General features: G+C 38.8%; 2 pseudogenes; both read left to right on the top strand.

The window, feature by feature from the left end:
• Positions 1-4,852: 4,852 nt before the first annotated feature.
• On the top strand, positions 4,853-5,790 carry LOC119538781 (annotated as a pseudogene).
• Positions 5,791-13,047: 7,257 nt separating this feature from the next.
• LOC119538737 lies at positions 13,048-14,002 on the top strand (annotated as a pseudogene).
• The last annotated feature ends 6,521 nt before the right edge of the window (positions 14,003-20,523 follow it).

Genomic DNA, 20,523 nt, shown 5'->3' with positions numbered 1-20,523 from the left:
CCTCATTTCCAGCCCTACCACTCATCATATCACTGGGTTCCTCATGTGGCTTTTCTTCAGGCTTCCTTTCTTTCTTAATTTTAAACTCAGTTTTGTCAAAGAGTAATCATGTGTATTTGGAAAATCATTTGAAATACAAATTTTTCACTCTCACAAGTTGTAAAATGGGTGTGACTAGGTCTGGGATTTCAAGAATCAATAAGATAATATATACAAAACACTTGTTAAGAATGCCTGTCACACACATCCCAAAGTAATTTGGGCAGAGAATAAAAAATATATTGACTGTCCCCTACCCCCACCCCAAAGAGCTGGAGGAAGGTGCAGAAGTGTTGGACTTCCTCACCTGGACTGGTGTTGATGTTGTCACAAGCATTGGGACTGGCGGTTTGATGTGCCATGCCCTCTATCATGGTTCTTGCCCTTATGAAGCTCATTACTGCAAAGGAGAGGATAAATTTGCATATAATTGTGCCTAAGAGTCTCCCCCTGAGTACTTCTTTGTTGCTCAGATGTGGCCCTCTCTCTCTCTAACTGAGCCACCTCAGCAGGTGAACTCACTGCCCTCCGCCCTACGTGGGACCCGACTCCCAGGGGTGTAAATCTCCCTGGCAACAGAGGATATGACTCCTGGGGATGAATCTGGATCCAGCATCATGGGGTTGAGAATATCTTCTTGACCAAAAGGGGGATGCAAAATGAGATGAAATAGTTTCAGTGGCTGAGAGATTTCAAATGGAGTCGAGAGGTCACTCTGGTGGACATTCTTATGCACTATATAGATAACACCTCTTAGGTTTTAATGTATTGGAATAGCTAGAAGTAAATACCTGAAACTACCAAACTCCAATCCAGTAGCCTGGACTCATGAAGACAACTGTATAATAATGTAGATTACAAGGGGTGACAGTGTGATTGTGAAAAGCTTGTGGATCACACTCCCTTTATCTAGTGTATGGATGGATGAGTAGAAAAATGGGGACAAAAACTAAATGACAAATAGGGTGGGATGGGGGGATGGTTTGGGTGTTCTTTTTTTTACTTTTATTTTTTATTCTTATTCTGATTCTTTCTGATGTAAGGAAAATGCTCGGAAAAAGATTGTGGTGATGATGCATAACTACATGATCATACTGTGAACAGTTGATTGTATACCATGGATGATTATATGGTATGTGCATATATTTCAATAAAACTGAATTTAAAAAAAAAAAACCACCCCCCCAAAAAAAGAGTGCCTATCACATAAAACTAAATCAGTACATTTTATTTCCTTTCTCGTAATTCTTCCCTTGCCTTCTATCAACCAAACAGCAGGCTTAAATCTCTCCTCATAAGACTTCCCAGTCAGCACTCACATCTCACTCATTAGCTCTGGTCTCTGACTTCCTACAATTATAGTATTTTACATATAATACTGTAAAAAGGACATAACATTATCTTTCTGTCCTCATTGAGGCCTCATTTGATAAGAGGAGAATGAAGTCTTGTCCTCACAATGCCTGGAATAAAATCACTGTCTATTAATGTGTACCTTCCTGAGGATTGCCCTCCCACCCCTTTCTCCCTTCAGGTATTAAGCCTTGGAGATATGCTGAAGATTATAGGCCCTGGGTCTTCACTAGTGGATCTTGCAGACCAGTAGGAGAGTCACATTAAACAACTAAATTACAAAAGAGGGAGGCGAGGGCTAGATTGGAGGGAGGTGCTATGGGAGGCTGTCACAGAAGGTGACTAACTGCATGGATGAGTGGGGGAGGCATCAGAAGAGGTGACCTCTGAGCTGAATGTTATTAACCAAAGTGAGACTGTTTGTTTAAAAAAATAATTCTTTGTTGAACTGTGTGCCAGAGTGTTAAAGGAAAGGAAAAGAAAGAAGAGAAAGCAAAATGAAACCAAAAGTGAAGGAATAACCAGGAAAGAAAAGACAAGTTCAGATGGGTCAGAATTTATAGAGGAGAAAAGGAGTGAAATCTCCTTAGTGGAGTTTCACAGTCCTCAAGAAATTTATCATGCAAAGAATACACACGCATAGGATAGAAAAAATCTTTGTTTCATCTTAAACAATGTCATGAAAAACAAAAATCCTTCCTCTTACTAACTCAAATTGATGAATTAGGTAAAGTGACCACAAGTTGAAGTGCTGTGGGATATCATGTATGTTAGAATATTTTATTCACCTTTTTCTTGATGTCTCCAAAATTAACACACCAGTCAAGGGACAGTGATGTTCCTAGGCTGAATATCACAAACGCAAAGGTTAAGCTGTGTTCAGAGACCACTTCTCCCTTACCATGGCCCCTCTCAAACTTTATCTGCTCCCTTTTTTGGAAAGTGATACTCAGTACTCTGGCAGTTCTATACAGTTACTCATGTCTTCTGAAAATACTTTAAAAAAATGTTTGAAGAGGCTCATGGAAAGCCATTAGCCTTTTTTAATATGTGCAAGGCCAATATTCCTGTTGGTTCAGGAAGCAGAGCCAATTATTTCTTAGAGACATCCCAGATACTCAAGAGGACTCAGCTTACCAATGCTGGGTTAAAGATCCAAAGTTGCTTTCTCCAATCTAGGAAATTTTAAGCAATTATAAAATTGCTTAATTGCAAAAAAAAAAAAAAAAAAAAAAAATGACTGGTCAATATATTTTACCATTTCTACTTCTCCTATAGTTTTTAATAACTGGTATGGAGTGATGGTCTAACAGTTTGAACCTCAGGTTCTTTTCAGGATTGGCATCTGTTGACTGTCTTTATCCTTGCAAATTTGTCAGACATTCCCTTATTCTTTATTTTTATTTTATTCTATTTTTTTTTTATTTTTGCAAAGTACTACCATTTGATTTTCCATTGGGGAAATGGAGAGTCAGAAAGACAATAACCAATCCTAAGTTTCCAGTTGAGTCAAACTGACACCAAAGTCATCAGCTCTAATGCGCCGTCATAAGTAACATTTTTTGTAATCATTTCTGTAATGTCAGAACATGTTATGATACTGATTTGAAATCCCCAAATATGGAGCATGAAATCTTGCAGCAATAAAAAAAAATTACTCAAGGAAAATGAGGAGTGCACTCTAAGCAATCTAAGGAAATTGCTGAAAAATAAGCTCTATAAACAGGAAGCAAATGACTTAGACTATTAATATTCTGAATTAATGTATGGGAGGGCAGAAAAGAGACCACACTGAGAATATCAGCAGCAACAGTTGCTCCTGTTCAAATAATGCTAAGTTCTGGCTTAATGTCATTGCTAAGGTTTTATCTCTTAGCAGGAGGCCTGATGTCTCCTACAACGCCCAATGTTACTTTCTTATGGCTGGTTATAATTGTATAATATAAGCTGCTTTTAAATACATTATCATATTTAATCACATCAATTGTTATTATAGATATTGTTTTTTTCTTATTTTACAAATTTAAAAAGTCAAGCTCAAAGATTTTAGCTCACTAGTAAGAGAAAATCTAAGGTTTAAAAATCATGTCTACAACAAAAACCTAAAATAATAAAATGAAACAAAATAAATAAAAAAACACACAAAATGCAAAAAGTAAACAAAAGAAAAAAGAAACAAACAAACAAAAAATCATATGTACAGATTGAACTCTATCACACTTTTCAGTACTTCCAGCTTCCTTATCTCAAACGCATTTTCTCCTATGACCATTTATTAAATTGTTTTCAGCAGGGAGTCAGATCTATTTTTATCACCTTATGGAAGAAATATCACCTCTTTTTCTTTCTCCTTTTTTGCTAACACAGAACTTTTGACTGACATTCTGGTCTAAGGTGTAGTAGTTTCCTTAAAGTACATCTTGGCACATACAGGTCTCTTCCTCGCTTTAATAGTCCTAGTTCTTTTAGGCAATGTACAGATGCAGGTCGATTTCTCAGGCAAAGTTTCAGAAGGTATCAGCTCTAATGGGCCGACATGAGTAACATTTGTTGTCATCATTTCTGCAATGTCAGAACATGGTCTAAAGTGACCATACTCTAAGACTTGTCCATGATAGCCACACCCATGGTAAACATTGATTAACCAGGCACCAAGGTACCAAGGTATAAGTTGGTGCACATTGTGAGATGATAGAGGAATTTTTCCAATAGGCAGGATATTCTTACCATCAACAGGAGTTCCAGCGGGCAGATGCTTCTTTCCATTAACCCTGACATTTTTCTACCTCCCCAGGTGTGAAAACCGAAGTGATAATCAAGGAGGACTGAGCGTGGATAATTGAGCCCATTTGAGGGATACTTTATCCAGGTAAAACCAGGCAATTCTATATCTCCAATGAAGGGCAAGCAATCTTTGATGCTATTTGGAGTGTCTGGGGTGGGCATTGAGAATCTTTATACCCAGGGCAATTCTATATTACACTGAGGTAATTCTACATTGTGACACCATCCCAATCAATCGCTGAAAACCCCACATTCTATATCAGAGAATTTATAGTATTTCTGATAGACCACAGTTCTGATTATGTCAGCATCTTTCCAATTATGTATTTTTTAAAATATTCAACAAGGAGTCTTGATAGAAGCCTGGGGAACATTTAATTCTTACCTTATACACACAGTGAAATCACAATGTGGATAAATTTGAATTACAAATAATAAAATTTTCTACCCGAGTCTCTTACTATGGAGATGTACCTCTTTGCAACTCACAGCTCCACATTTTTATATATTATTAAAGACTATGTAAGGGAGTAGAGATCTCAGTTGGCCGGGAATCCTAGACAGACCAATTTGCAGATACTCTTGTCTCCAATCTGTTGCCTTTCATGTGTGTCACTCCAGGTTGCTTCTTTGGTAACTGTCTAGGCCAAGGTCTCCAGACTCCTGACATAGAGAAATGGTCAACAGTAGTCAATTCACCACAAAATATTTTGTGCTGACTGGTGTCCCTGGTCTGGAGGCCCTGTACCCCTGGTTCATCTTGCCATTCTGCTCCACATATCTTGTGGCCCTTTTGGGAAACAGTCTGATCCTGGCATTGATCAGGAGAAATGCCTCTCTGCACCAACCAATGTACCTCTTTCTGGCCATGCCAGCCATTGCTGAGCTTGGTGTCTCTGCCTCCACACTGCCTACTGTGCTGAGCATCATCCCTTTTGGTGCCAATGAAATCTGCTTTGAAGCTTGCCTTTTGCAGACGTCCTCTATACATTCTTTTTCCATCATGGAGTCAGGCATTCTGCTGGCCATGTCTGTGGAACACTTTGTGACCATCTACAAGCCACTGCAGTACACTGCCATCCTGACCTTACCCCGCATTGCTGGTATTGGGGCTGCCCTTGGACTGAAGGGTGTGATGCTCATGTTCCCACTGCCCTTTCCCCTGAATTACCTGCTCTTCTGTGGCCACAACACCCTCTCCCACTCCTATTGTCTGCACTCAGATCTGATCCAGCTGCCCTGTGGGGACACTCGCCCCAACAGCATTCTGGGGCTATGCATTGTCACCTCCACCTTAGGGCTGGACTCCCTGCTCATTGTGGTGTCTTATGTGCTGATCCTCCACACGGTGCTGGGCATCACCTCTGGGGAAGGGCAGTGGAAAGCCCTCAACACATGTGCTCCCACATCTGTGCAGTGCTTGTATACTATATGCCCATGATCAGCGTGGCTCCAGTACACCGCATCCTAAAGCATGCTGCACCTGCTCTCCACCTACTCCTGGCCAACATCTATCTTCTGGTGCCTCCCATGCTCAATCCCATCATCTACAGTGTTAAGACTAAGCAGATTCAGCAGGGATTGATCCAACTCTTCCTTCAAAGAAAATATTAAGGGGTTAGGGCAAATGAGATTATTTCCTTGAAGCCTTCAAGTTTCACCACCTCCAAAGGCAATCTGAGGGAGTGAGTGAGTTCTCATCACCTTGGAAAAGTAAGACTTATAATGCTGCATATTGCTGAATTTATGGGGAACATATATTTTCACACACTATTGGTTGTAAACTAAATTAGTATAGTGTAGTTTCCTGTTGTCTATTTTGTTGAATCTATTTAAGATCTGCATGTCCTTTAACCCAGAACTAACAATTCTTAGCACTACCCTAGATTCATACTCTGATACTTGTACATGAAGACAAGATATAAATCATTTAGCAATTCTTTAAATAGGATTTTTTTCAGTAAATGGCTCTCAGTAGGTACATAGATATATGAGAGTCAGTCTTTAATATAGACTATTCTGTAGTAGTCAAAAACAAAAATGACACAGATTGTTATTCCATGGCATGAAGAGGTGTACAAAGCACATTGACAATCAAGAAATAGTAATTTTAAGGAAAAAATATCATATACATGATAGACCATCTGTCTTTTCCTTCTACAACCTACTTGCTTCATCCTCTACCCTGAAGAGATAGTTCTGATTTGTGATGCAGTGGTAACTGTTTGCCTCATATTTGTCTCACTATCCATTCACACATCTGTCTTGGAAAATGGACTCACTGTCAAGATCTGTTGGACTCTCATCTGAGTCACTCATCTAGGAGGATGTTCTAGAATTGGAAAAGGGGACTGGATCCACCTGAAAGCTGGACTCATTCCTCATTGTTATCTGTACATACTGATGGATTTTACATAATTCTAGACCTTGCATCTGTGTTAAATGGCAAAAGGCCCTCACTGTGTCTTCTCTGCTCTTGCATTTGGTTTTGGCAATCACTCTCTTCCAGGTGCACTACTTCGGATAGCCTGGGCAGTGTCTGTACCTTGCTGGCTGCCATGGCCAATGCTGTCCTCTCTTTCTGATCTGAAATTAACCCCAATATTTAGACCATCAAGATGAAAAAGAAATTCACTAGCATTTTTGCACATTGACCGCCAAAAAGATTAGGGAAATTAAACTAGAAAGGACCTTTAGTTTGGGATCCTGGATCATTATGGATTGCAGTGATGCCAGCTTGGGACATTCAGATTAGCACATGGCTTTGTGTCTCCATTGCTGAGCTATAAGCTGTAATGGATTGAGGAGTGAAATAGCAGTGTTCCCCTTCGCATGAGGAAATGAAGGTCCTAAAGAGAAAGAGCAGGTGGAATGGAATAGAGGCCTGAGGTTTTCCAGGATGGAGGCAGCAGCAGCAGCATTCTTAGCAACTAAATTCTTCAGAAACAAGTCAAGTATGGTCCCAGGAGGGCTTTGTTTTGTTTTGCTGTGCTTTGCTTTATAGAAGTTTTGAGTTTACAACTCTTATGTATGAAATATAGGATTCCCATAAACCACCAAATTATTAACACCTTGCATTGGTGTGGAACATTTGTTACAATTGATGATAGCACATTTTTATAATTGTACTATTAACTATAGTCCATGGTTTAACTTAGGGTTTGCTGTTTGTGTAGTGTAGTTCCATGGATTTGTTTAATAAAATTATTCTGTTATCATATATACAATCTAACATTTCCCATTTTAACCACATTCAGATATATATTTCAGTGCAGTTAATTGCATTCACACTGGTGTGCTACCATCACCACCATCCATTACCCAAAATTTTCCTTCATCCCAAATAGAGACTCTGTACATTTTAATGCTTAACTCCCTATTCTCTACACCTATCCCATAAGCTTGTAACCTATATTCTAGATTTTAACTCTATGAGTTTGCTTATTCTCATTATTTCATATCAGCAAGATCATACATTTTTCCTTTTGTTTCTGGCTTATTTCACTCAACATGATGTCCTCAAGTTTCATCTATGTTGTTACAATTATCATAATGTTATTCCTCTCTGCAGCTGAATAATATTCCATTGTAGGTGTATATATATATGTATATATTTATGTATATGTATATATTTATATATATGCATAATATTATTCCATCGTGTATTTGTTTACCCATCCATCAGTTTATGGACACTTGGATTGCTTCCATGTTTTGACAATTGTGAATAATGGTGCTATGAATTTCAGTATGCAAATTTCTTTTTGAGTCCCTGCCTTCAATTCTTTGGGGAATATACCTAAAAATGTGGTTGCTGGGTGATATGGTAATTCTATCTTTAAGTTTCTGAAGACCAGCCAAACTGTCTTTCACAATACTGCACCAATTTACATTCCCACCAGCAATGAATGAGTGATCCTATTTCTCCACATCCTTCCCAAAACTTTTAATTTTCCATTTTTTTAAATAGTAGCCATTCCAGTGTGTATGAAGTGATACCTGATGGTGGTTTTGATTTGCATTTCCCTAATGGCTTATGATATTGAACATCTTTTCATGTGCTTTTTGGCTATTTGTATACCTTCTTTGAAGAAATGTCTATTCAAGTCTTTTGCCCATTTTTCAATTGGGTTGTTTGTCTTTTTGTTTTATTGTAGGATTTCTTTATATATTCTTCTGATGCAGATAGGATTAGCAGTGATGACAAACAAATCATAACTTTATTATCTTACTGCCATAGGCTTAAAAGGCAATTTCCTCTCTCCTCCATGAACAAACTTAAATAGAAAGCTAACAAAATTTGTGGGCAAAGACTTCTAATGGAAACATTGCAAGCACTGCCTGTTTCATTTGCTGCAATGATATGAAATGTGTCTTTCTGAGAAAGGTGTTTATGTTCTTGTTGTGACTTACTTCAGAAAAACAGTTATAGACACAAACTCTGATTTTCATATAGTTGTCAAGAAGGGAGGGAATAACATACTGTGTAGTGATTGTTAAAGGACTGGAGACTTATAAAGGGAAATTTCACCAAAAATCTCCCAGAACATCATTCCGATTTAAAACTGAAAATGACAATTTCCTTGTTGTGTACATTTGTGTTCAACATTTGAAACAAGCACTGAGGTCTGGGGAAAAATATGCCAATGACATTTATTCTCTTCTATTCCGTCCACACACTTCATGGCCATATTCTGGACCTTGTCACTAGCCAGACATATTTCTCTTCTGCAATTAATTTCTAGTAAACCATTTTCTATTCACAGATGTTTAGCTCCTGATTTCCTCATTTCCCTAGATCTATCTGACCTTATTAAAGCCCTGTTTCCTGTAACCCCTCCTTTTCTCCACTTGTCTCAGTCCACTCCTGACATATGAATATGGATCTAACATAGACCACATGGTCCATCATTTAAATCTTATTCTCAACAATTACTGAAGCTGCCTCCTGTCTTGTTAAATCAGCAGCACAAAATGCGTGTTTTCAGAACAGCATTAGAAACTCTTATAAATGGCTCATGGCGAATTTTTAAGCCAAATAAATTTCTTTTAAATCTTGTCAGCCAGACAATTATCCAGCCAACCAGCCATCCATAAACAATCAAAACTCATTGATTCAGCAATTTTAAAGCCTCTTTTGATTTCTAGAAATGACCACTTTCTGCTAAGACTCTGTAGCTGCCATACTCTAGGAAGCCCCATTCACCACAACATCCTGATGAACCTCCATCTCCAGCCCAGCCAGAAGATTTTTTCTCACATTCTGTCATGTCCTGAAATTAAACACCACTGATGTTCTCTGAATATAATAATTTTGTGCCCTCCCTTTTCCTAACTTGATTCATTTATGCTTATAAGGATGATAGTTGATGGCCATTATAGATTATTTTTTCAGAATTCATTGTTCATGTAATACTTATAATATTAGCCAACTCTTACAGTGCACTTTTTATGAGCCAATCAGACACATTCAAAGCCATTTGCATATATTAATTATCATAATAGATACATACTATATTATCCTCATTTCACAGAGTTGCTGACTCCAGGCTCCTGCTGGTTTCTGTTAGGAATCCCTGGATATTGAGAAAAGGTAAAGTGATTACCTGGGTAATTGCTCCTCAGGGAAGCCAGATGCCTCCCCGCTCCTCCACTCACCAGAGCCCTTCATCAGCTACATGAAGGCAGGCAGGATTCCAGCCCCAAGAGGATGTTGTGCCAGGGGGCAGGGACTTCTGAAGTGAGCTCCCCTAGTCCTACCTGACACTCAGAGGTCAGCTCTGTTTCTGGTGAGTGCCTGCACCCTTGATCTTCCAGCCCTGTCTCCTGAAGCAGCTTCCAAAAAATCCCAACCCCACCCCACAGTTTGAAGCTCTCTAGATTTTCCCCAGTCAGTAGTCACCTCTCTAATGCCTTTATCTGTGTGATAGGATGAAATAAAACTTCTCTTAAACCTCTTGATAGGTAAAGAGCAAAACAAAACAAAAATCAGAGAATGCTATGGTTTCAAGAAATAGTTTTGCATTTGTGTGATCTTGGGTTCATCACACAATGCGTATGTCTTATTTATAAGCCTCATCTGTCAAGTGGTAAGTCCTTGCCCCCCTCACAGCTGTGGTCTGACCATCGTTGAACCAATGGCAAGGAAAGAGCATTGTTAGTAGAAAGTTGGAGATAGGAACAAAAGGTTCTCCCCCTTCTGATGTTATATGTGATAGATGTTGTCTGAGAAACCCTGAGAGAGTTGAACACAAGTAGAGGAGAATACTAACATCCAATGGTTACTCAAGGCTCATGTTAAATACACAGAGCAACTGTCTGAGGTAAGAATAAAAGCTCTAGCTTTAAAAACAAAGGGACAAAGGTGCATAGAAATTAAATAGGTAAAGTCGTGCTGCATCTAAGATTTACATTCAATTCTGTCCAGCTCCAGGGTTATGGTATGTACTTCACCACACTCTCTTCTTCCTGCTTATTTTTGTGTCCTATCATGGTGGGTGAAAGACTGAGGGATCCTGCTTTTCCCCATTCATCTTGAAAAGTTCTTTTTAAACAAATCCAAAACTGGGAGTGGGGGGAATTTAGTGATGGCCCTTCAGGACATCTTTCAAAGACAATTAAGTCTTGTTTCTGGAGGTTGGGGATGAGAAGGATGCAAAAAACTAAGAAGGATATGAAAAGAGTACATATGGGTACAGAGGACTACTGAGAACAAAAGACCCAGGTTTCAAGTATCACTCAAGATTTGTCCTTTACTCTATCAGGTCATTTGGGATATGACAAGAAAGATACAGTGTACAACGGTGTATAGTGAGACAACAAACTAGAGGAACTGCAGCTCAACCCAGAGGCAGAACAATATTTAGTCCATTTAAAAAGCTGAGAAAGATATATTGGGTTTCAAGAGGTGAGAAAATAACCTAGAGAGGTACATGACAAATGAGAAAGAGAAGTGTCACAAGTGCCTCCTCCATGGGATGTTTGAAAACGTGTGATAACTTTTTCAAGTCAAAGATTTGTCCCTGATACCCCCCAACCTAAGTCCTAGCACAGTCCTTAACACAGAGCTGTTCTTAAACCAATATCTGCTGAATTAAGCTACATTAGATCATGTCTGTTTATATGAAAGGAATTATTATGAAAAATCAATAATTGTAATACTCTCATATATCAACTGTATTCCATTTTTTTTTCCAGGTTTTCTTTCATTTCTTGTCAAAGTGAACTTTTATATACTCATTGCATGGTAATCTTTTTTTTCTGCACCCAGTACATCCACATGCCATTAGATTGGCAAATTTCTATTAATTCATCAGGTCTCAGATTAAATATCACTTCCTAAGGGAAGCTTTCTCTGACTTTCATGAATAAATTAGATTTTTCACCCTATATCCTTCTCATTGTATTCTGACCTTTTACTTTGTAGCATGTAGCATAATAGCAGCTAGTCTGGTGATTGAAATTGAATATCTGTGGAAGAAGAGGTGTTCTCCAGGGTCTGTGGTTGAAAGATGCAGTGAAAATTTTCTGAGTAGGGCTGGGAATTTGTGTTGCCTGAGTTCTGCATGTTGCTTGTTGTAGAGGAGTGCTGATTAACTGTTTATTGATCTGTGCATCAAGGAAGAACTTAGCAATAACTAGCATGGAATAGTTAGGTGCCTGTTGCTGGAGAAATTCAGCTAAGGCTAAATTGAGGTTCACATCAGGCAAGATGCAGACAGGATTTCGGCAACTGTATGTACAAATAGGTGTAGGTACACGTAGGTGAGCATGTGAGGATGTGTGTGTTTACAAATAGGTGAGCTTGTGTGTGTGTGTGTGTGTATGTGTGTGTGTGTGTGTGTGTGTGTGTGGATGGGGAGGTTGACAAGTTGAATACCTCCAACCCTGCAAGTTCAAGACTCCATTGTTATACTTGTCATGTCCCAGTCAGTGCTGATTTCATTCACACCCCTAAAAAAATTATATATATCTAGATGGTTTTCTTCTGCTCTCTGTGCTGTTTTCTTTCTTGACCAGAAGAGGTTTCCATGAAAATCTGTTTAAGTTCCCTACATTGTTGATTCAGTATATTCAGGGACATATTTTAGCTAGAAAGAAGTCCCAGTGGATAAGGTAGTTATCTTGGAGCTTTGTGAGTAGAGAGATTTTCGGCACAATGATTGGAGAATACCTTAGTCTTAAAATCAGTGTACAAATCTGCCAACCTGCTTCTCTTCTTGCTTCATCCAAGACTTTGCACCTGATTCTAGTTGCTTCCTATTCCTCCCAAAGCTCATAACTGCTAAGCCCAGTGTGGGTCCAAGATCCATCCTTTATGTGTGTAGTTCTTTTACCACTTGTTCTAGACTCCGTTCACTGCAATTTTCTCAGCCTTGCTTAGCCTCAACTATTCGTATATCTATATTCATTTATCAGATATATTTGAGCAGTTTTTATATACTGTGCTATGTGCCTTTTATCTATGTATCTATCAATAATTTCTCCACCTTGTCCTGATATCATTCCATTTTATATGCTGGGTTTCTCTTCTCACATCTGTCTGACCAGCTCTCCGGGTTCAGGTCTCTCAATAACAACAAAACAGACATTTCTACCTTAGCTGATCCAAGGCACAATACAATTTAAGGCAACAATTTTCCATCAGCCTAGAACTTCCATTTGATGGAGACTGTACCCCCTTCAATCTGAAGATGTTCTAATAATGGTCATCTATCAGTTTTCAGACATGAGGCCTTCAATCACAGGAAGCTGTGAACTTAGTTTTCTTCTTCTCTTTACTTAATGCCCAGTGACCTTTCTTTAGGATAATATAATCTCACCAGTTTGTTTCCAGTCTTCAGGTTGTGATCTCATGGGATGAGGTTCAACATGAAGAATTTCAATAGCCCTTTGGGGTTCTTACCTACAAAATTTATTCTGGTTTGCATCCCAGGACTGGAGGCAGAGCACATCTGGATCTCCATCCCCTTCTGCCTGATGGACAGCATTAACTTCCTTGGGAATGGCACCATTCTTCATGTCATCAGGAGAGACCCAGGACTACATAAGCCCGTATACCTCTTTCTTGCCATGTTGGCACTGGCTGAGGTTGGTGTCTCTGCATCAAGTCTGCCTAAAGTCCTAGGTGTCTTCCTGTTTGGTATCACTGAAATTAGCTTTGATTCCTGCCTTTTCCAGGTATTCTCCATCCACTCCTTCTCCATCAGGGAGTCTGCTGTGTTACTGGCCATGTCTATGGACCATTTTGTGGCCATCTACAGCCCCCTGTGCTACACAGCCATCCTGACCCTGCCCCGCATCACTGGCACAGGAGTTGTCATTGGGCTGAAGAGCATCATGCTCATTGCCCCATTAACCCTGCTCTTAAGGCATCTGAACTTCTGTGGCCATAATGCCCTCTCCCATTCCTACTGTCTACACCCCAACCTTATCCATCTACCTTGTGGGGACATTTCTATAAACAATATCTATGGGCTTTTCACTGTTATCTCTACTTTTGGGCTGGATTCCCTGCTCACTGTGGTTTCCTATGGATTCATACTCCACGCAGTACTGCATACTGCCACTGGGGAAGGGCGGAGGAAAGCACTCAACACCTGTGTTTCACATGTCTGCACTGTGCTTGCTCATTATGTGCCTATCATTGGATTGTCCATGGTTCACTGCTTTGGACACCATGTGTCCCCTCTGCTGTGAGTCATGATGGCCAATATGTACCTCTTCTTCCCACCTGTCATCAATCCCATTGTTTACAGCATTAAAACCAAGGAGACCCATCTGTGGCATTGTCCGAATGGTATTAGAGAAGAGGGCTATTGTTTAGCCAGGGGCCAATGTAAAGAGAGGATTTTTTTTATGTAATCACAGGGGGTCCTAGATTGCATGTTGCTCAGTTGATGTTGCCTTAAAATATCTTGTCTAACAGGAGTTTCCCCATAACCTGGCAGTAAACTAGTGTTTGGGTACAAGGAGGGGATAGATTACATGTGACAGAACTGTTTACAGAATTGATGTTGTATTGAAATGTGTTGTATGACATGAGGTTTTCCTTGCACATCTGGAGCAAGGGTGCAACAAGAATGTTTTTGGAAATGCATAGCATTCTCTATAAGGAAAAGGTAATCTGGAATTGGAAAGTGTCCTAGAAACCCTATTGAGCCCTTCTGTGCTAGTGAGAGATGAGTTAAAGTGGATTACGTTCACCTGAATTTTTGGTGTCTAAACTCAATAGCAGGGGAACATACTACAGGCTTCCAGTACTGGCAGTGATGTGGAATTCACCCAACTTCACCAAGTCCCAAGTTGGGGGACCCAAAGATTCCAAATCCTGTTCATGATGGGAAATTCTAGAGGACTTCCATCCAGGATGCAGGAACCATTTTAAAGGCAAAATTCTTCATAGACATTAATATTTTCTTTCCAATTGAATAATAGTTTGTAGACACTTGAAACAATGCAGTAAGTTTATATTTATATTTTCATGTGAAGAAACTAAAATTTTTGAGGTGGAAATGTACACTAGGCATTTTATGTTATTATTTCAGTTAGTTCCCCAACATCCTTATGAGGCAGACTTACTGCAATTGTTATTTTTCTGATGAAAGTTGGGCTTAGAAATAGTAAGCATCTTTCTCAGAGACCAAGTTAAAAAAATTAAAGAGCTAGCATTGGAATTAATCAGGGTCAGACTCGAGTCTGGGCTACTAACTTCAAAACTATAGTGTCAATTGAGCAAAACCTGCAGTTCCTTGGATCCCCTCAGTTACTCTTCAAGGAACATATTGAGCCAGTTTCAATTCCAGACCCTACAGATAAATCAGTGACAGTAGACAACTTCTTTCCCTCATGTTTAGAAAAAATTGTTTTTTTCTACATTGTCTTTCTCTGCTGTACTTTGTTCTTCCTGGAATGCTGTTCAGAACCAATTTTGAAAAGAATTTATAACACCCCACCTGCAAATTAACAACAAGAAAATAAAGCTTTTGCATATTAATTTTAAATGGTTTGCTTCTACTGTGCATTGTAATGATGCCAAAAACATACAGGAACTTTTTGTAAAAGTTAATTTTGTGAATCTCCCATCAAGGTCCCAGAAACCCTGCTACCATGGATTCTTGCCTGGTGACCTGAAGTTGCCTATAACCACACCCTGGCTTCACTGGACTCACTTGGATGACAGAACTATGCAGAGGACATAGAATTTTTCAGGGGAAGCAAGCAGGGAAACCCACAGGAAAGGCTATCACACAAATGACCTGAGAAAGGAAGGAATAATGATTCCATATTAGAAGAAGAGAGGAAAAGATGTCTTTAGAGTGTCTGAATACAGAAGTATAAGGAGAGATGGTGGGACCAGTTGTCAGGTGGTTAGACAGAAAATCAGAATCAACTTAAGTACTCTTTCCTCTCTGAGATTGCAATGTGAATCCTCAGGCCACTTAAACCTGATTATTCCTATACTGAAGGTCATTAGAAAATTTGTTATTCTAAGGGTAGATAGAGTTTGTCCTTAGATTGTCAGATCATGTTCAATTTGGTAGAAATCTGTCAGCACCATCTTAGAAAATACTCGTTCATATATGATGCCCCTTCTAGCTCCATTCTCTGCAATTTTCATCTCTATTGTCCAGAGATCCAGACTCAAAAACAAACTGTGAGACAACCTCAGGATAAGACAGGATCCTGGACAATTTCACTGTGAGAAAAGTCTAGAAGTCTCTGGTCCTTATATATTTGAGTAATGAGGAGAATCCATTATTATACTCTCTGGGAAACTGTAAAGCTTGCCCTTCCTTTCTCTATCCTTATACTTGCTCTTCTCACTTAAGATCTATGTTTTTTGAAACTACCTTAATCTTTTGTACCCTCCACAGAAAATAATTACTAATCATCTGATGCAGGTAGGCTATAGAAGTGCAATGAAGCTAAATTCACAATCATAAATGTGAGAAAATGCATGAAATATTATGAGCATTTCCACATTTTCCAAGGGAAGTTTGTACTGTTTCAGACCAATTCTGCCATGAACAACTAAAAAAGTTGGGAATATATTTTTGTAAATCACTTCAGTGAGCAATGAAGGCAGTGAGGATGAAGAAGCCAAGAAACCAAAGATAAGCAAAGCCTAGACAAGTGAGCCAGGCGTTCGGTTCCATTTCCCCATTACAGCCTTTGTGAATTCAAAAGTAATAGCTGATAAAATGAGAAGAGACTACAGCAGTCTTTAAAGAGACAGAAACAGGGGGGCAAAAGAGGGAACACAGGGACCTAAAAGGAAAAGGGGTCAGAGGCATTTAGTTGTATTCTAGAACATCTATACCATGATGTAAAGGAAAACCAGAAATGGACCAGCCCTCACAATTTTTTTTAAATCACCTCAGCACCTAATTTCATTACCTTAATTGTCTCTAAGAATTAGGGTTAAAAACCAACCCAGTTTTCCCAGGACTTTCCCAGATTTATAACAGAAAGGAATACATCCTGTGCCCCTCATCCAAACTGGAATAGATAGTCTCTCTAATCAGAAGGAAAAGTAAATACTCTCAGCAAGAAGACAATAACCAGCATCTCATATTGTCATCGTAACTTTTTCATGGCATTCATTAAAAATCTAACCATGACATTTCACAGTAACTTGAATGGCTGTGATGTTTTTATGGAAAGTAAATTTTGGAGAGGATATGGAGAAACAAAAACATTAGTTCATAGTGGGAATGTAAAATGGTGCAGTCACTGTGGAAAATGGTTTGGTGCTTCTCAGAAAGTTAAGTATAGAATTACCACATGATCTGGAAATCCTACCTCTAGGCATATACCCAAAAGAATTCAAAGCAGGGACTCAAACAGATATTTGCACACTGATATTCATAGCATCATTTTTCACAATTGCCAAGCACATTCATAAAATGGAATATTATTCAGCCATATGAATGAGTGAAGTTCTGATGCTTGCTACTACATAGATGACCCTGAATAGCTGTTGAGTGAAATAAGCCAGACAGAAAGCAACAAATATAGCATGATCTCATTTATATGAAATAACTATAGTATGCAAATTCATAAAAACAGAAACTAGAATACTAGTTACCAGGATGTCAGAGGGTAGGGATTGGAGAGTTAATGCTTAATTGGTACAGCGGTTTCACTTGGGGTGATGGAAAAGTTTTGGTAATGGATGGTAGTGATGGAGGCACAATTTTGTGAATGTCATTAAGGCCACTGAATTGTGTGTTTGAAAGTTGTTACAATGGGGAATTTTAGGTTGTATATATGATATTCAAAAAACCATATAACTGTATAACACAAATGGTGAATCCTAAGATAAACTATGGACTACAGTTAATGGTATAATTATAATAAAATTATTTCATAAATTTTATCAAAAGTATCCCACTATTGCAAAATGTTAATAATAGGGAAAACTTTGTGGGAGGATATGGGGACTCTGTATTCCCTGCAAGATTTTTCTGTAAAACTATAACATACAATACGTAAATAAAAATTTTAAAAATGTAAAAAACACCAATCTAACCAGACATCCAATAAACAGGATTTGAACAAAAATTAAGAGAAAAAAGTAAACAGAGAAAAGGATTAGATACAGGTAAATCCAGATCTTAGGATTATCATACACTGACACTACAATTATTTTTATTAATATAACTTCAAAGTTGAAGTTCAAGGTGTAGATTTAAGTAACACCCTGGAAACTATTAAAAGATCAAAAGAAAATTATTGAAGTAAAATTCATGAATAATTTAAAAAGTTAATTTAAGGACTGAACGTATGGGTTGAAACATAACAGACACAACTGAAGGATGAATCAAGGTATTGGAGAATAATTAAGAATATATCCAAAATGTGGAGAAGTAAAGGTTAAAACCTTAAAAATTTAAAAGTATTTTAAAGGCACATGGAATATGTCTAATAAACATGTACTTAGAGTCACAGTAGGTATGAGGGCAAAAGCAAAACTTGACAATATAGCAGCTTATAAATTTTCCAAAACTGAAATAAAACCTAATCTGAGGATTCAGAAGACAGTAAAATAAACTGTAAGGAGGATAAATAAAAAAAAAGTAACACTTAATTTCATAGTCTCATTGCTGAAAAGTAAAAATAAAGAGAATATGTTGAGAGACCAAGAAGATGGTGGTATAGAGAGGAGTGGAAGTTAGTTAGTCTTCCTGGAACAACTACTAAACAACCAGGAACAACTAGTAAATAATCTGAAATAACTGCTGGGGGACAACTGTGACTTTCCAAACATCCTACACCAACCTGGATTGGGAGGAATGCCTGAGATCACAGCATAAAATGTGTAAGTAAAAACTGAGGACCTGAGCTGAGACCCCCTTCCCCGCATGGCATCCAGAAATGCAAAACCTTGCTGTGATAGCAGCACTATCTGAATAAGCAAATATACCTCAGTCCAGCTCCCACTGGGGTATTAATTAACAAACAGAGACTGCTCAATACAAGCTATGAATTCCCAACAAGCAGACAGAGGCTTTTAGTGACAACTGACCTTAAAGAGCTGGAGGACTTCTCTATACCAGGACAGGAGCCCAGAGGACCATGTGCTACTTCTTGCTGGAGGATGAAGCTGGGGGTGGGGGGGGGGGAGGCATGGACTGGCACTGAAGTGGGGCTTTCTGTCATTCTCTCTCTTTCTCTCAACCTGCAGTGCTCAGTGGAGAAAGCCACAGGCATTTTCAGTTCACAGCTCTCTGACCTAGACAAGGGTGGAGATAGCAGAGGCAGAGAGTCAAAGAACCTATTTAAATGCCGATGATCTCTCCTTAGGGGGTGTATCTTCCCTAATAGGAAGGAGGTGATGCCCAGCCCTGCTACCAGCCTCCCTTTCAAAACCAGATACCAGAGCCTGGCGGAAAACAGCCGAAACAGAAACTAAGCAGGCCACACCTCCTTACACCAGTCAGAAGTGACAGGCTGACAGATGCCACCTGCTGGGCAGGTTAGAAAAAGCACAGCGGCTAGAGCCCTCACAGGGTATAAATCTTCTAGACACACCCTCAGGGAAACCTGATATTGAATATTGCCCATTTCTGAGATCTGAGCCTGTTCTGGGAATACCCAATAGGAGTAACCAAGGAATCCATATGCCTAGAAAACAGAAGAGTACAGCCTACAGTAAGAAATATGAAGTGATGGCCCAGTCAAAGGAACAAACATACACTTCAACTGAAATACAGGAATTGGAACAAATAATGCTAAATTAATTCAAACAAGCTTAGGGAACATATGGCAAAAGTTATGAAGGGTATAATGAAAACACAGGGCAAATATAAGGTAGAAATCAAAAGTTCAAAAAAACAACTGGCAGAATCTATGGAAAGGAAAGGCACAACATAAGAGATGAAAGATACAATGGATATATACTGCAGCAGACCTCAAGAGACAGAAGAAAACACTCAGGAACTGGAGAACGAGACATCTGAAATCCTACACACAAAAGAACAGATAGGAAAAATAATGGAAAAATATGAGCAATGTCTCAGGGAATTGAATGACAACATGAAATGCATGAATGTATGTGTCATGGATATCCCAGAAGGAGAAGAGAAGGGAAAAGGGGCAGAAGCAATAAAAGAGGAAACGATCAATGAAAATTTCCCATCCCTTATGAAAAACACAAAATTACAGATCTAAGAAGCACAGCATACCCCATACAGAATAGATCTGAATAGACCTATGCCAAGACACTTAACAATCAGATTATCAAGCATCAGAGACAGAGAGAGAATCCTGAAAGTAGCAAGAGAAAAGCTATCCATGACATACAAAGGAAGCTTGATAAGACTATGTGCAGATTTCTCAGCAGAAACCATGGATGAAAGAAGGAAGTGGTGTGATATATTTAAGATACTGACAGAGAAGAACCACTGACCAAGAATCCTATATCCAGCAAAACTGTATTTCAAATATGAAGGAGATCTTAAAATAATCTCTGAAAACAGACAGTGAGAGAGTTTATGAACAGGATACTGCTCTACAGGAATACTAAAGGGAGCACTACAGACAGATAGGAAAAGACAGGAGTGAGAGGTTTGGAACACAGTTTTGGGTGATGGTAGCATAGCAATGTAAATGCACTGAACAAAGATGGCTGTGAGTATGGTTGAAAGAAGAAGGTTAGGAGTATGTGGGACACCAGGAGGAAAGAGGAAAGATAAAGACTGGGACCGTAGTACTCAGTGAAACCTAGAGTGCTCAACAATTGTGATAAAATATACAAACATGTTTTTATATGTGGGAGAACATATGAATGTCAACTATGAAAGGTGTTAAAAATAAGATGCTATTGGGGGAAATATACAATCA

The sequence above is a fragment of the Choloepus didactylus genome, chromosome 6, assembly GCF_015220235.1.
Source record: "Choloepus didactylus isolate mChoDid1 chromosome 6, mChoDid1.pri, whole genome shotgun sequence".
NCBI lineage: Eukaryota > Metazoa > Chordata > Mammalia > Pilosa > Megalonychidae > Choloepus > Choloepus didactylus.
Note: the sequence above shows the minus strand (reverse complement) of the source record. Positions and strands in the feature narration are given on the sequence as shown.